Source organism: Bubalus bubalis, chromosome 4, assembly GCF_019923935.1.
Source record: "Bubalus bubalis isolate 160015118507 breed Murrah chromosome 4, NDDB_SH_1, whole genome shotgun sequence".
In the NCBI taxonomy this organism is placed as follows: domain Eukaryota; kingdom Metazoa; phylum Chordata; class Mammalia; order Artiodactyla; family Bovidae; genus Bubalus; species Bubalus bubalis.
The window spans coordinates 129384465-129401793 of record NC_059160.1 but is presented as its reverse complement, the minus strand read 5'-3'; the positions used below and the strand labels follow the sequence as shown (position 1 = coordinate 129401793).

At 36.6% G+C, this 17329-nt stretch overlaps 1 protein-coding gene across 1 annotated transcript in view; it reads right to left on the bottom strand.

Moving 5' to 3' along the window:
- The window catches only part of RYR2 (ryanodine receptor 2), an 829832-nt gene that overhangs the window by 534267 nt on the left and 278236 nt on the right, over positions 1-17329 (bottom strand). The gene's annotated exons all lie outside the window — the stretch shown is intronic.

Here is a 17329-nt window from a genome sequence, read left to right as displayed (position 1 = left end):
CCGTAAACTTCCACTTCAATCAACCCCATAAATTCTGAAAATCCCAAAAAGTAACTACCAAGGAGACAAACGAAACAGGGTGGGAAGTGACTGCCAAGTTAGACAGTACTATCCCAATCAGGAACAAATATGTTATCAATCATGCATGCTTTTGTTTTAGATAAGCAGGATCCAGTAGGCAATGCAGCTGTTCAATTAAGATGTTCAAGCTAGCATTTTCTTAACAGAAGAACATTATAAATGCATTAAACACAAGCAAGAATACGTCTTCCTAAAAAGAATATTAGGAGGATAAATTGATAACCTGATTCAGTGCCTCAAAATTACAATTTACAGTGTTGACGTATTTATTAAATTGAATCACTACCAATAAAAATATCCTTATCAGCAGAGAATGATGCTTTCAGGTTTCAAGGAAAGATTAAGTACTAGGGTTCTAGGAGTTTAAATTATTTTATGGAAAAAAGAAACATAATCTCTAGGTTTCCTCATACCCCACAAGCCTTCTTGGCACCCATGTTTTGTTTTTGAATAAACTTTTCTGAATTCCTCTACCCTTTATCACATGTTTCTGTGCGTCTCCCTTCCAGCCCAACTTCCTCTCATTTCTCCTCAGACTATCTCGGCTAGTAGTCAAATGAATCTCTCAAATCTGGGTGCAGCCGCTGCTTTTATACTCCACAGTGATTGAAAGAAGTTTTCCTTACTGAGGTACGGGGAAGTCATTCTGGTTTATACAACATTTGTCTTGCACTTTATTTTAACCAGAACAGCTTGTCTTATGGTCTACCAAACAGGCATTGTACATCTGCTTTAACCATTTTTAAAAATTGCATTTACCAGATTGCTTAGAGAAGGATAAATGTCCATTTGGAAGGCAGAGATAAATGTCCCCACTTCCTACATTCCTAATGCTAGTACTCCTTCAGTGATGAGCTTTGGGGCCCAGACACCAAGGTTCACGCTGATTTGCTGTGTTTGAGCTAATCCTTCTCTTTAGAAACCTAGAAGGGGTGTATCCCCTGTCATATTTGGTGTTCGTCTTTTGTTCTGAGAAGATATAAAACTGTGGTTCAGGCATTCAAAATGGGGCTAGTTGGCCACTGTGGATATAATTTCAGACACATTCCTGTATTACCGAGGACCTGAAATTTCTGAACTATATCAGATTCAGGATGCCACCAGTCATGGTCAAAACAAGATCTATTAGTAGCTGCCAGCTGCACCTTTATGGTCTCATGGTCTCCTCATGGAACTATTCAACCATTTCAGCCCTTAACCAATCCTGGTTTAACATGCATCCTTACCTTCTGCCAATCCAATTATAACTGACAAACTTATGTAACTCTGTGGGTTTTGCCTATATAAGCCTCCCCCACTTTGTAGTCCAGCAGAAGACAGTTCAGATGCTCCTTGAATCTATGGCTTCCAAGCTATAGTCCTCAGTGTGACTCAACTAAAACTCTTATCTACTTCTATTATGGACTGTTTACTGATTATTTCCATTGACAGCAGTCAGCTAGACAAGGGCTTTCTTTTCAAAAATCCTCAGATGAAAGGCTGGAAGCTAGGAAACAGACTCTCTTCCACCCTGAAATTCAGGATAAGGTCTTTTAAATTTAATATTCTCAGTTATAACTATATTAATAACAATTTATCACACTAAAACAAATGCTACTGGAAAAAACTGATTGTTTATTCCATTCATATCCACTTAAACTCTGAGAGTTTGGAAGTTACATTTTGACAAATAGCACCGATAGAGAACTTTGTTAAGAAATGGTGTGCGGGTGAACTAATGTCTCAAAAAAAAAAAAAAAAAAGTCTTGATTTGCGGTGGTGTAAATAAAATACTGTGGTGTAAATACTCCAATGATGGCAGATTTCAAAGTATCAAAGTTTACTAATCAGCTCACACTAAATATGTAATAATCAGCTCTCAGAAATCTGTAAGAGCCATTGCCAACATACCACTGAACTGATTTCAGACACATATTCATGAATTGCTTTAGAATCAGTATATTATAATAGTTAAAAGACTGGATTCTATAAACAGACAACCAAAGCTAAAATCTAGACCTTACTACTTAAGAGCTCTTAACTTTTATAATCTTTCCTTTCCTTCCCTGAGAAATGGGATAGTTTTTATCCCATTTGAGGGTTATATCATCCTCATAGGGATGCTGTGAAAAAATAAATGAGATGATCTAAGCAAAGAGCTTATCGTAGTGTTAACACCATAACAAGACACAAAATAAATGAGCTACTGTCATTGGTTTTGCATACTGTCATTTCTCCCCATTTATGGCATTTATGAAGCACCACTCATTTCTTAAACTTGGTTCTTAAGTGAACTCTACTTTAGAGAAATAGTATTTGAAAACACAAAGTATTAACTATGCACCTGTTCATAACACCTAAAGTGTTCTGGTATTTTCAAGAAAAGGCACTTTCTGGTCATATTGAAGAGTTTACATCTTGGGTATATTTAAATTGTTTCCTGTTTCACTTTAATCAAAATGTTAAAGTATGAATCACTGAAATATCTTACATTTATTTTAAAGAAACTTGAAAATCACATGAATTTGAAATGAAATAATCCTGCCAACCAAATTCATATTTTTAGACTGGCATGCTCATAACAGATAGCGAGAGTTAACAGGAATAAATGAACAGATAATCAGCAAAGGAAGTTCTCTCACACAAACTCTAGGCTTTTCTTGCTTTAGAGCTATCTTTCTCTCCCTCTCCACCTCTCTCCCCCGCCACACCTCCCCGCCGCCTACAACTCCCCACAAAACACGCAACTGTAACAGAAAGGCTGAGCAGTGTAGAAACAAAAAATGTTTACCCTTTACAGGAAAATTTTGAACAATACAAATGAGAGCTTTGCACTGTTATCTGTTTCTTTTGCTCTGAAGAAAAATGGTCTGGTTGTTTTAGGCAAGAGAATCATTACCAAAACTTGTATACTTTTTAAAGTAAACTACCAAAAATATTCCTTCATTTAGATGCATATTTCTTCAAATAACCCTGAATTTTTAAATCATACTATAGTATTGTTGACTCAGATGGTAAAGCGTGTGTCTACAATGCGGGAGACCTGGGTTCAACCCTGGGTAGGGAAGATCTCCTGGAGAAGGAAATGGCAGTATTTCCCACTCCAGTACTCTTGCCTGGAAAACTCCATGGATGGAGGAACCTGCTGGGCTACAGTCCATGGGGTCGCAAAGAGTCGGACACGACTGAGCAACTTCACGTTCACATATAGCATGTATATTAAGACCTTTTACCACTTCCCCAAAATGAAGTTGTCAGAGGAAAATAAACGGTCTCATCCATGACTTAAAGACCAACTAAATGGCCCCAAATCAAAATGACTCCTAACATCAAGCACAAGAGATAAAGTAAAACAGTCAATATTTCTGTACTGGGAACTTCAATTCACAAGCATTTGCAAATCACCATTTATTCTTTAGTTTTTTGTTTGTTTTTTTTTAAAACTCAAGTCTAATTACTGAGAAAATTAATTTTTAGAACTTCAATTTTAAAGAACTTTACTTGCCCTTTCAAGTATGATTTGGGAGTATGCTCCCAAATCATAAAATAAATCCTTATGCAATATATGCTTTACCTTCTAGGTGCTTCAAAACAGACCGCATGGGAACATGAAAGAGAACTACTACTCAGTCTGTACACCTACCTGCCTCTTAAGCATTACACTTGTCATACAAAATTAAACCAGAGAAAAGTATATACTTCAGTCTATCTTAATGTATATCTAGGCTGCCCAGAACCCAAAGTAGGTAGACAGTAGGTTCATAATGCTTTTCATATAGAGACAAGGTCAATTTACTCAGGATAGGTATTCTTTGGCAAAAGTAACAAACAAGCAAGCAGCATGGCTGTGTACCTTTTATTCTTTTGAAAACACAAACTGGTCCCCATTCTCCTCCACCTGACGATGACATGATCTTATGGGACAAAAACAATTTCCAAGAATAACCACAACAGAGCATCTGGCTTTGTTGGCACTGGAGAGTGAATGTAAAATCAATTAGGTTTTTAACTGAGGTATACATCAAGCCATCTGGCATCCATGGATATATCTGCCTAACTCATTTACAAGCCTATTGAAACATGTCACTGCCTTGACTTAACTGTAAGCAATAATTTGGGACTAAATAAGCCACTGTAGGGGGCTTCCCAGGTAGCTCAGCAGGTAAAGAATCTGCCTGAAATGCAGCAGACACAGGAAACAGGTTCTATCCCTCAGTCAGGAAGATCTCCTAGAGAAGAGAATGGCAACCCACTGCAGTATTCTTGCTTGGAGAACCCCATGGTCAAAGGAGCCTGGCAGGATACAGTTCACAGAGTCTCAGAGAGTCGGACATGACCAAAGCAACTGAGCACAGGCCACTACAGACTACCTCTCTTGTTATCACCATGTAAAAATTGCATACTAACAAACCACTCCATTTAAAGACATTGATTCCTTTGCTTATATTTTCTTCCTTAGTGTGAAATATCCAGGTATCCATCAATGGAAAACAATAAAATCAAATATAAAAGCATTTTTGGTGAAAATTCAAATACTGATTTTTTTTTAAATTATCTCTTTCCAAACTTAATTGTTCATAAACTCCCTCCTACATAGGAATTGGATGAGGTTTTGGATGTTTATCTTTCCAAGCCTTTTTCTACACATTTACATACAAATGTATGTTCACATAGAAGTAGACTGGGGACTTTCTCAGTGCCCAGTTGTTGAGAATCTGCCTTGCAGTACAAGAGGTACAGGTTTGATTCCTGGTTGGGGATCGAAGATCCCACATGTTGTGGAGCAACTGAGCCAACACCACAACTACTGAGACCACATGCTACAACTAGACAGCCCACATGCCATAACTAGAGTTCATGCACCACAATGAAAGCTCCCTTATAATGCAACAAAGATCCCATATGGTGTAACTAAGAAACTAGTAACTGATACAGCCAAATAAACAATGTCTTTTTTTTTTAATATAATTTTTAAAGAGATGGGAATACCAGATCACCTTCGTGCTTCCTGTGAAACCTGTATGCAGGTCAAGAAACAACAGTTAGAACCGGACATGGAACAATGGACTGGTTCCAAGTTGGGAAAAGAGTACGTCAAGGCTGTATATTGTCACCCTGCTTATTTAACTTATATGCAGAGGACATCATGTGAAATGCCAAGCTGGATGAAGCACAACTGGAATCAAGATTGCAGGGAGAAATATCAATAAATTTAGACAGGCAGATGACACCACTCTTATGGCAGAAAGCAGAGAGGAATTAAAGAGTCTCATGAAGAAGATGAAAGAGGAGATTGAAAAAAGTTGGCTTAAAATTCAGCATTCAAAAAATGGAGATCATGGCATTTGGTCCCATCACTTCATGGCAAATGGATGGGGAAACAATGGAAACAGTGACACACTTTATTTTACTGGGCTCCAAAATCAATGTGGATGGTGACTGCAGCCATGAAATTAAAAGATGCTTGCTCCCTTTAAGAAAAGCAATGACAAATCTAGAGAACAAATTAAAAAGTAAAGATATTACTTTGTCAACAGAAGTCTGTCTGGTCACAGCTATGGTTTTTCCAGTAATCATGTATGGATGTGATAGTTGGGCCATAAGGAAGGCTGAGTGCCAAAGAATTGATGCTTTCGAACTGTGGTGCTATATAAGACTCTTGAGAATTCTCTTGGGCAGCAAGGAGATCAAACCAGTCAATCCTAAAGGAAATCAAGCCTGAATATTCATTGGAAGGACTGATGCTGAATTTCCAGTACTTGGGCTACCTGATGTGAAGAGTCGACTCACTAGAAAAGACCTTGATGATGGGAAAGACTGAAGGCAGGAGAGGGGGATGAGAAAGGATGAGATGGTTGGATGGCATCACTGACTCAATGGACATGAGTTTGAGCAAACTCCAGGAGGGAAGCCTGGTGTGCTGCAGTCCACGGGGTTGCAAACAGCCAAGACACAACTGAGCAACTGAAAAACAAAGACTGGCTTTACCCATTAATGGGCTCACTTTATGTCAATTACATATTGTAATTACTAATATGTATTGAAGATCACTGTTAATAGATCTCTATTTACTTCACTCTTCATGACCCCTAAAGAATCTAGATAAACCATATTCCTCCTGAAGACTGGATCAAAGACTGGTTCAAGTTTAATACCATGCAACATTGTTATTCAACTTGGACCTTCACCCTCCCACCCTGCACCACCAGCCTAAAACAGTGACTTACAAAAGAAAGTGCTCAATGTTAGATGAGTTGGCCTCAAGCTACGATTTTACCTCTTTCTGGAAAATTATGCAAATGTCTAGACAGGGACACAGTAGTTACAGCCCTAATGGCAGATCTTTACTTTGGGTTTTTGTTTTTTTTTTTTTCATAATCTTAGGATTCTAATATGAAAACAAGCAAATTTACCTTTCTGTGTCACACAATTAACCAAAGTCATGCACCAAATAACCTTCAGAGTAATACAGAGATATATCAAAATATATTTTGAAAATTAATGAGGTATTAAATTTTGATAGTTTAATAGCATAAAAAAATAGGCAGGGCACCATACCAAAGAACATGAGATTCTGACTCAGTGCATAACCAGGCAAAGGACTCTAGGTAAATCAGCCTGAGTTTCCCCATCCCTAAGTGGCAATATACTCAACTATGCTTCAAAGAACAGTTCTGAAGCAAATAAGAAAATCAATGCACTGCAAACAGAAAATGTCGATAAAATCATTTTCTCAGCCTAATTAAAAATGTATCTCACAATGGAAACTCAGAAACACAGGGATATAAATTAAGACAAAAGTTGGTCTTCTACCAAGAAATGTGAAGATGGTGTTCTCTGGAGTGGAACAGATGGTCTGAAGTTGACACAGGTTTGTTTTTTCTCAGCCACCCATCTGCTGAGTGGCCTTTGGCAAGACACAATAACCACTGAGGCCAACTTGTCCACGAACTATGGAGATATCAAATTTCTCTAAAAAACAGAGTTGTCATTGCTGTTGTTTAAGTTGCTATCTGAAGACAAGAACCAAGCAAAATTACATCCACCATATGGGGCAAAATATCCTCTAAAATGTTTACATATCCCACAATTCCAATATAATTGTGGTGCTGTATTCCACTGACTTATTAATACATGGAACACTGTAGAAAAGAAATATCAAATTGGATATAAGGAAAATCTTAGTTCACATTTTCTGCTTTATGTTTTCAAAATTCTAATCACAACATTTCCCCAGACTAGGAAAGTGAATATCACCAGACTTTCACACATTCCATAGGAGTCCATAGTTCTGGGCAGTTTTCCTTGTCATATTCTTTTTCTCTTCATCATTTTGCACCAAACATTAACAGAAGATTTCCTTAAATAAGGATATATGTACCCTGTTCTCAATCACAGGATTCTTTCGGAGATCAGCTTTTTCAAAGACAAGGTTAAATGTGACAGTAAGAGATAAAACTAATATGTCTGGGTTTCCACAGGTCTCAAGCCTTTGGATCCCTTCAGAAAAGCTCAAGTCATTCCAAGTGGCATTGTTAAGAACACTGATCCACATGGGAAAGGCTCTCTTAGCAGGCAAAACAGGTTAACTGAGAGTACACCACCATGATAGAGAGTCACAGCCTGCAAATTTAGCAGTTAACTATGAAACTCCCTAGTGAATTAATAGGGGTTCATATGATTTGCTCAATGTTCATATTTTCTCCTTGGCATACATCTCTTGTAATATAATCTTATTAAACATAATATTAAGTAGATATGTCAGTCTATCTTATTTTTCTAATTATTTTAACATGCAGCTGACTCAAATACGACAGTGCAAATCTAGAGGTATCCTAGTTTGACATTCTACCCCACACGACTTCTCTCCTTTTGTATATTGTAACAGGAATGTTGTATTAGGTCAATCCTGTTCATATGTATCTTTTTATTCTTTAAATTATGGAAGTATGATAACACATTTTCATGAGATTTGGAAAATACAGAACAAAGTTACACATAGTTTTACTATATATTACAATTATTTTTTTAATAGATAAATTAAGATTTTTGGAGTTTCAATGTTAAACTCTCAAAAATTAATAGAATGAATAGACAAAAAAAGTAGAAGGATATAGTAGACCTGAAAAGCACTATGAACCTATTCAGCACAATTAAGATTTATATATTTTTCACACAACAGCAGGATATAAATTCTAAGTTCCCATAGACTACAAACCAGGAGACACTGGAACTATAACCAGATATAAAACAAGATGCAAAAATTTCATGGTCTGAGGGTATTGAAATCATACAGTCTGTTCTCTTATCACTGCTGTTCACATGTATCTTAAGTAGAAGTCACTGTTGGTGAGAACCACATATAAGGCATTTTGAAAGTAAGACATTCAAAGAGAAACTGAGGAAAGACTTCTGCTATGAATTAAGCCTCAAAATGATATGCAAGAGTCTATTAAAATTCACATGTGCTACTAATGATTCATTGGATACGGCCTCCTGCTTTCAAACACTGATAAGTCAACCCTATATCTGTCACAAGCTCAATAAAAACTTAATAAACCAACTCTCCACACTCTAGATAATGGCCCACTTATCTAATTTACATGTAAAGCACATAACTTCCAGCCATATATGTCAATGATGTTCCATGAAGTTGGGCTCAAATTTGAGAAATCTGATGTTAAAAAGCTATGGAGCTTCACCATTAAATTCAGAGTTTAGAGCTGAGTAACCAGCTAAATAAATGGATGAATAAAGAAACCACAAAAACAAAATCAATCAGTGGAAGTGCCCACAGATTACTTTGGAGCAATGTTTCAGTCTATTCAAGAGTCTTTTTTTTAAGAATTAGCGAAATACATACATGTTTATTACATATGTATACAGTAAATAATTGGCAGAGTCATGATATCAAGTATACAAAAATAATTATGGCAGAAATAACATATGTCCTAAGTATTTGTCAGATATCAGAGTCTGTGACGTCTCAGCCTTGCTCCCTGCAAGAGCCCAGTGTACCACAAACAACGATCAAACTTGGCAGATTGCCCCACTGAAAATTTCCAATGATCCATAGAGATGTTCCTATGAAGATTTGCAAAAAAAAAAAAAAAAGAGAGAGAGATTTGGGTAGAACCTATTCATTAGCTCATTTCCTGAAATTTTTGGGAAAAAAATAATTTTTACTGTAACCTGGCCAACCTAATCATCTGACATATGACCTCTGTCACAAAATCCATACCGCCTTATCTCAAAATCTGCTTAAAGAATAGGGAACAACTCACACTACCTTGTGGCTAAGGGCAATCAACAGGCTCTAATTTAGCTAGAGCACTAAAAAAATCCAAAGGAGCGTGGGAAGTGAAAACAATAATCATGGCTTCCACATCAAGTTATGCAGGTGATGAGATGATGTCTTCAAATTTAATTAACAATGTAACACAGTGCAAATTTATTCAGGCATAACCATATAGCCATCTCACTCTTTGCAGGCATCTCATTCTGTGAAAGTGTGCTGGATAATTTCATCTAAATTAATTTAAAATGGCAAGGGCTAACTTAATTACTCAGTATCAGTCTGAACAAATTAAACTGGAATCATGTCAGTAATATCACTCGAAATCTCAAAACTGAAACTCCAAGCAGACTCAGACGGAGACAGTTAACACCTCGGCATTCCTACCAGGAACTCCACTTGCATGGATTTTCTATATAGCTTTAAGAACGTAGGAAATAGCCATGTAGACACAATTACGTAAATAATAATGGCTATATATAACTTTTCAAGTGTCCTCTGTGTGCTAAGTCCTAAATCGCATCAAAACTCGACAAGTATTACTATCACTTCAGAATTGAGTAAATGGTGACTCAGAAAATTAAATGACTTGATTTAAACTAGAAACTATTAAGAGGCATATTTGCTTAGCCCAAAACCCATATATCACATTGTCCCCGTCAAGGTACCCTAATTACCAGCTTTTTTTTTTTTTTTCATTTTGTTTTCCTGTACCTTTGTCGTAACAATTTTATTATCGATAAATCAAACCTCAATGTAACAGTGAGAGCCCACACACAGAATTAAAGCCACAAATACCCCCAAACTCTAAGACTTTGGCTTAAGGGACAGTTCCTAAGTTCATTACCCAGTATGAGCCCCTTGGGAAAGTACTAGCAAAAGCAAAAGTGTAAGGCATTAAAATAGTGATCCTCCTTAGGTGTTGCCCTGTGGGTATATCTGGATAAAGGGATCATTCCCTTGTTGTCTGAAGGTATGAGGCATTATGTCAATGGGTGATGTAATACTTTCTGACTGAAAAATCTTGACAAGAGAGAGGTATAGAGTACAGTTAAAAAACAAGTAGATACTTCAGCTGTGTTTGTGATACCTAACCTGAAATAATGTTAGGTGATCTGGACATACTCAAGAGTCCTATTAATCCATTTAATTTACAAACATGTAGCTTAAGATAAAAGGATACCAATACAATTTGCGTAATCAAAAATTCCATTCCCCCCAGCACATAATTTAGACCAGAAGTGGGCTACTGGTAACACAAATAATACTTTAAGAATGATAACTAGAGCAGCTGTGTATATGATGTATGAGAGCTGACTTATGACACTTTCTAGTGACACTTTCTATATTCAAGGATCAAATTGGGAAAGATAAAAAGATTTATAAGCTACATTTTTAAAATCATCCTCACTCAGCTGTAAGGAGAAATTCTCATAATTTCTTTTAAAAATGTAGGCAGAAGTATAACCTATACTTACTGAGAGAAAACATATTCAAGAGAAGTGGTCAGTGAGTGTCCCCAGACGCTGGAATTAGTAGATAAAGACTTCAAAGAAAACTTTAAACATAAATATATCTTAAGTCTGGACAAGAAAATGACAACCCACTCCACTATTCTTGCCTGGTGGACTACAGTCCAAGGAGTCACAAAGAGTTGGACACAACTTAGCGACTAAGCAGTAACATATTTAAAGAACTGAAAGGAAAAAAAAAATGTTTAAAGAAATAAAGTATGATAATAATGAATCAATGAATAGAAATGCTCAATAAAGACATACAAATTATACAAATAGGAGTAAATGTAAATTCTATACTTGAGTATAATAACTTAAATGACAAATATATTAGAGGGGCCCAACATCAGATTTAAAACGAAAGGAAAAAAGTGAACTTTAGTGAACTTAAAGATCATTCAACAAAAATTATTCAACTGGAAGTATACAGTGGGAAAAAAAATTAAGTCTCAAAACCCTATGGAATAATATCAGTGTAAATGTAATGGATGCCCAGAAGAATAGGAAAGAAATAAAAGAAAAGAAAATATATTTGAATAAATAAAAGCCAAAAGCTGCCAAAATTTAATGAAAAACATTCATACTGCTGAAAGTCAAAGAGAAAAACAAAAAGGAAATATTTAAAGCAGCAAGATAAAAAATTACTCATCACAATATGATTAATTGCTGACTTCTCATTTGAATCAAGAAAGAACAGATGGCAGTTGATGACTTATTCAAAGAATTGAAAGAAAAAAGTCGTCAACACAAAATTCAATATAGAGCTAAACAATTTTTCACACATTAATTAAAATGAAGACATTCCAAGATAAAAAATGATGGAGAATTTATTTCTACCACAGTTGCCTTACAAGAATGTCCACTCTCACCACTTTTATTCATAATAATACTGAAAGTCCTAACCAAAGCAAGAAGGAAAGAAAAATAAAAGGCACTCAAGCTGAAAAGAAAAAGCAAAACTCTTTCTATAAGCAGATAACCTACTATTATACATCAAAAATCCTAAAATGCACACCAAAACTCTTCTAATAAAGAGAAAGATATTCTAGGCTCATAGATTGGAAGAAGTATCTTATAAAAATATCTACACTACCTCAAGTGATCTCCAGGTTCAATACAAGCACTGTCAAAATTCCAATTCCATTTTTCACACAAATAGAACAAACAATCCTAAAACTTATATGTAACCACAAAAGATCTCAAATAGCCAAGGTTATCCTGAAAAAGAAGAAAGCTGAAGGCTTCATGCTTCCTAAATTTATAGTACATTACAAAGTTACAGTAATCAAAACATGAAAAAGACATATAGACCAATAAAACATTACAGAAATCTGGAAATAAATCCATGCACATATAGTCAATTCATCTACAGCACTGAGGCCAAGAATACAAACTAGGGAAAGGAGAACCTCTTCAATAAGTCGTGCTAAGAAAATTGTATGGTCACATGTAAAAGAATGAAACTGAACCACTATCTTACACACCACACATAAAAATCAACTCAGTTCTAATGAGGTGGATGAAACTGGAGCCTATTATATACAATGAAGTAAGCCAGAAAGAAAAACACCAATACAGTATACTAACACATATATATGGGATTTAGAAAGATGGTAATGATAACCCTGTATGCAAGACAGCAAAAGAGACAGAGATGTACTGAACAGTCTTTTGGACTCTGTGGGAGAGGGCGAGGGCAGGATGATATGGGAGAATGGCATTGAAACATGTAAAATATCATATGTGAAACAAATCGCCAGTCCAGGTTTGATGCATGATACAGGGTGCTCGGGGACACTGGGAAGACCCAGAGGGATGGGATGAGGAGGGATATGGGAGGGGGGATTAGGATTGGGAACACATGTACACTCATGGTGGATTCAAGTCAATGTATGGCAAAACCAATACAATATTGTAAAGTAAAAAAAATTAATTTTAAAAAAAGAGAAAAAAATAAATAAAATGAGAAAAAAAAAATCAACTCAAGACCATTTAAAGACTTGCAGCAAGACCTGAAGGTGTAATACTTATAGAAGAGTATGGGGGCAGGGGGTCTCCTTGACATTAGCCTTGGCAATATTTTTTTTTTTAATTTGACACCAAAAGCAAAGGCAACAACTAAATAAGTAGTACTACATCAAAGCAAAAAGTTTCTATACAGTAAATAAAAACACCAACAAAAAGAAAAGGTAAATCATATCTCTGGCAAGGGATAAATACCCAAAATGTAAAATGAATGTATATAACTCAAGCAAACAACCTGGTTTAAAAACTGGCAGAGAAAGTGAACAGGCATTTTCCCAAAGAACGCAAACAAATGGCCAAGAGGTATAAGAAAAAGTGTTCTACCTCACTAATTATCAGGAAAATGCAAATCAAAACCACAATGAGATATTACCTCACACCGGTTAAAATGGTTATTATAAAAAATAAGATAAGAAATAACAAGCACTCAGCTGGACATAGAGGAAAGGAAACACTTTAACACTCTTGTAGGAACTTAAATTGGTGTAACTACTGTGGAAAACAGTATAAAGAAAAATTAAAAATAAATCTACCATATGATCCATTAATTCTACTTCTGGATGTAGATCTAAAATCTTCAAAGAGATTTCTGCAGTCCTATGTCCACTGCAACATTTTTTAAAATAGCCAAGATAAGGGAACAATCTAAGTGTCTATCAATGAATAAACGGTAAATGAGAAAGATGTGAAATATATATATATACACACACATATATATACACAAATACATATATACATATATATATGTATTTATACACACACACACACACACACACACACACACACACACACACACACACCAACCATGGAGAATTATTCAGCCATGAGAAAGAAGGGAATAATGCCATTTATGACAATATGGAGTTTAAGGTTGTTGTGCTAAATGAGACATCAGACAAAGAAAAATAGTATATGATATGAATGTTTTAAAAAGCCAGAGACTCAGAAACAAGAAACTAGAATGGTGATTACCAGGGGAAAGGGGGAAATATTTGTAAAGGGTACAAACTTCCAGTTTAAGATGAGTAAATTCTGAGGATCTAATCTACAGCACAGCAATTACAGTTAATAAAACTATATTATATACCTTAAAGTTGCTAAGAAGGAAAGTGTTAAATGTTCTCATAAGAAAAAGAATAGTAATTATGTGAGGTAATGCATTTATATATATGTACATACATAATAAATAGACATATATATGATAACAGTAAAAAGTGAATGAAGCTATGTGGAGTAAGGTTTCTATATTTTGCTGGGCTTAAATTAGTATTAATCTGAAGGTCCCATCACTTCATGGGAAATAGATAGGGAAACAGTGGAAACAGTGTCAAAGACTTTAATTTTGGGGGGCTCCAAAATCACTGCAGATGATGACTGCAGCCATGAAATTAAAAGACGCTTACTCCTTGAAAGGAAAGTTATGACCAACCTAGATAGCATATTCAAAAGCAGAGACATTACTTTGCCAACAAAGGTTCGTCTAGTCAAGGCTATGGTTTTTCCTGTGGTCATGTATGGATGTGAGAGTTGGACTGTGAAGAAGGCTGAGCGCCGAAGAATTGATGCTTTTGAACTGTGGTGTTGGAGAAGACTCTTGAGAGTCCCTTGGACTGCCAGGAGATCCAACCAGTCCATTCTGAAGGAGATCAGCCCTGGGATTTCTTTGGAAGGAATGATGCGAAAGCGGAAACTCCAGTACTTTGGCCACCTCATGCGAAGAGTTGACTCATTGGAAAAGACTCTGATGCTGGGAGGGATTGGGGGCAGGAGGAGAAGGGGATGACAGAGGATGAGATGGCTGGATGGCATGACTGACTCAATGGACATGAGTCTGGGTGAACTCTGGGAGTTGGTGATGGACAGGGAGGCCTGGCGTGCTGCGATTCATGGAGTCGCAAAGAGCCGGACACAACTGAGCGGCTGAACTGAACTGAACTGAATCTGAAGAAGACTTGGAAGTTACAATGATGAATTAATATAAGGCATATTATAATCCCTACAGTAACTATTAAGAGCACAGCTAAAAAGATATAAACTTAAAAAAAAAAGTTTTCAAAATGCCACACTAACCATTAACAAAAGAAAAATCAGAAACAGAGGAACAACAACAAAGGAGGCATATTAAAAAAAAATGTCAGGTGTGAATCCAACCATCTCCTGTTTATTTTAAAAAGAAAATGTGTTATATAGAATGGAATATTATTCAGTCTTTGATGTATGGCAAAACCAATACAATATTGCAAAGTAATCAGCCTCCAATTAAAATAAATAAATATATTTAAAAAAATAAAAAGAAATGCTGACATTCAATGACAGCATCAATGAACCTGGAATTATGCTGAGTGAAATAAACTGGATTTAGACAGACGAATACTGTATAATTTCTTATATGTGGAATGAAAAACAGTCAAAGTCATAAAAGAAGTGGAATGATTGTTGCTAAGGGGTGGGAATTAGAGGCAAAGGAGAGATGCTGGGCAAGGAGTACAAAGTTGCAGTTATCCACAATGAATGATTCTGCAGATCTAATGCACAGCATAGTAATAGTTCATAATACTAGATTGCATACTTGAAATTTACTAAGAGAGTTAATCTTAAATGCTCTCAGCACCTAAAAAGCAATTGTAACATGTGAGTGATGGATATGTTAACTAGCCTGATTGTTGTAACATTTCACATGTATATATGAAAATATCGCATTTTATACCTCAAATATCTATACTGTTTGTCAATTACAACCTCAATAAAGCTGGGGGTAAGGGAATCTCATTGTCTAATAAATTAAGACCTATCTTCCCTATCTGGTATTCATACTCTGGACCCAACCTAATTTTCCACCCTACACTAAATGCTTACTGCTGCTGCTACTAAGTCGCTTCAGTTGTGTTTGACTCTGTGCAACCCCATAGACGGCCTACCACCAGGCTCCCCTGTCCCTGGGATTCTCCAAGCAAGAACACTGGAGTGGGTTGCCATTTCCTTCTCCAGTGCATGAAAGCGAAAAGTGAACATGAAGTTGCTCAGTCATGTCTGACTCTTAGTGACCCCATGGACTGCAGCCTATCAGGCTCCTCTGTCCATGCGAGTTTTCAGGCAAGAGTACTGGAGTGGGTTGCCATTGCCTTCTCCAAAATGCTTACATACAAAATGCTACAATACACTAAATTAGATAATTCTCTATTTTTCATAAATACATCTAATTTTCCTGTCTTTGGCCTTTGTCCAATTTCTACTCATCATTCAACTCCAACCTCAACTACAATCCCATCCATGGAGCATCTCCTGATGACTCAAATTGCCACGTATTACACCTATTTGTATACAACATATCGTTCATGCTACTTTGTAACTCAATAAGACTTTGTTACCCTCCATAACACCTTGCTTCTTATGTGCTTTGTTGAATATTCTTAATAGTCTTAAAGAGTTGGGAATACCAGGCCACATTACCTGCCTCTTGAGAAATCGGTACACAGGTGAAGAAGCAACAGTCAGAACCAAACATGGATTAACAAACTGGTTCGAAATTGAGAAAGGAGTACATCAAGGCTGTATGCGGTCATCCTGTCTATTTAACTTATATGCAGAGTACATCAGGCAAAATGCCAGGCTGGATGAGGCACAAGCTGGAAACAAGATTTCTGGGAGAAATATCAATAACCTCAGATAAGCAGACGACACAATCCTCATGGCAGAAAGCAAAACTAAAGAGCGTCTGGATAAAGGTGAAAGAGGAGAGTGAAAAAGTTGGCTTAAAGTTCAACATTCAAAAAATGAAGATCATGGCATCCGGTCTCAGCACTTCATGGCAAATAAATGGGGAAACAATGGAAACAGTGACAGACTATTGTCTTGGGGCCCAAAATTAATGCAGATGGTGACTGCAGCTATGTAATTAAAAGTTCCTTGGAAGAAAGCTATGACAAAGCATATTGTCTAGCATACCTAGACAGTGCATTAAACAACAGAGACATTACTTTGTGAACAAAGGTCCATCTAGCTATGGTTTTTCCAGCAGTCATGTATGGATATGAGAGTTGGACCATAAAGAAGGCTGAGTGCTGCAGAATTGATGCTTTCGAACTGTGGTGTTGAAGACTCCTGAAAGTCCCTTGGACTTTCAGTCAATTCTAAAGGAAATCAACACTGATATTCATTGGAAGGATAGATGCTGAAGCTCCAATACTTTGGCCACCTGATGTGAAGAGCAGACTGACTGGAAAAGACCCTGATGTTGGAAAAGATTGAGGGCAGGAGGAGAAGGGGGCGACAGAGGATGAGATGGTTGGATGCTATCATCGACTCAATGGACATGAGTTTGAGCAAACTCCAGGAGACAGTGAAGGGCAGGGAAGCCTGGTGTGCTGCAGCCCATGGAATCACAAAGAGTCGGACAAGATGGAGCAACTGAACAACAAATAGTGCTGCCTGTGCC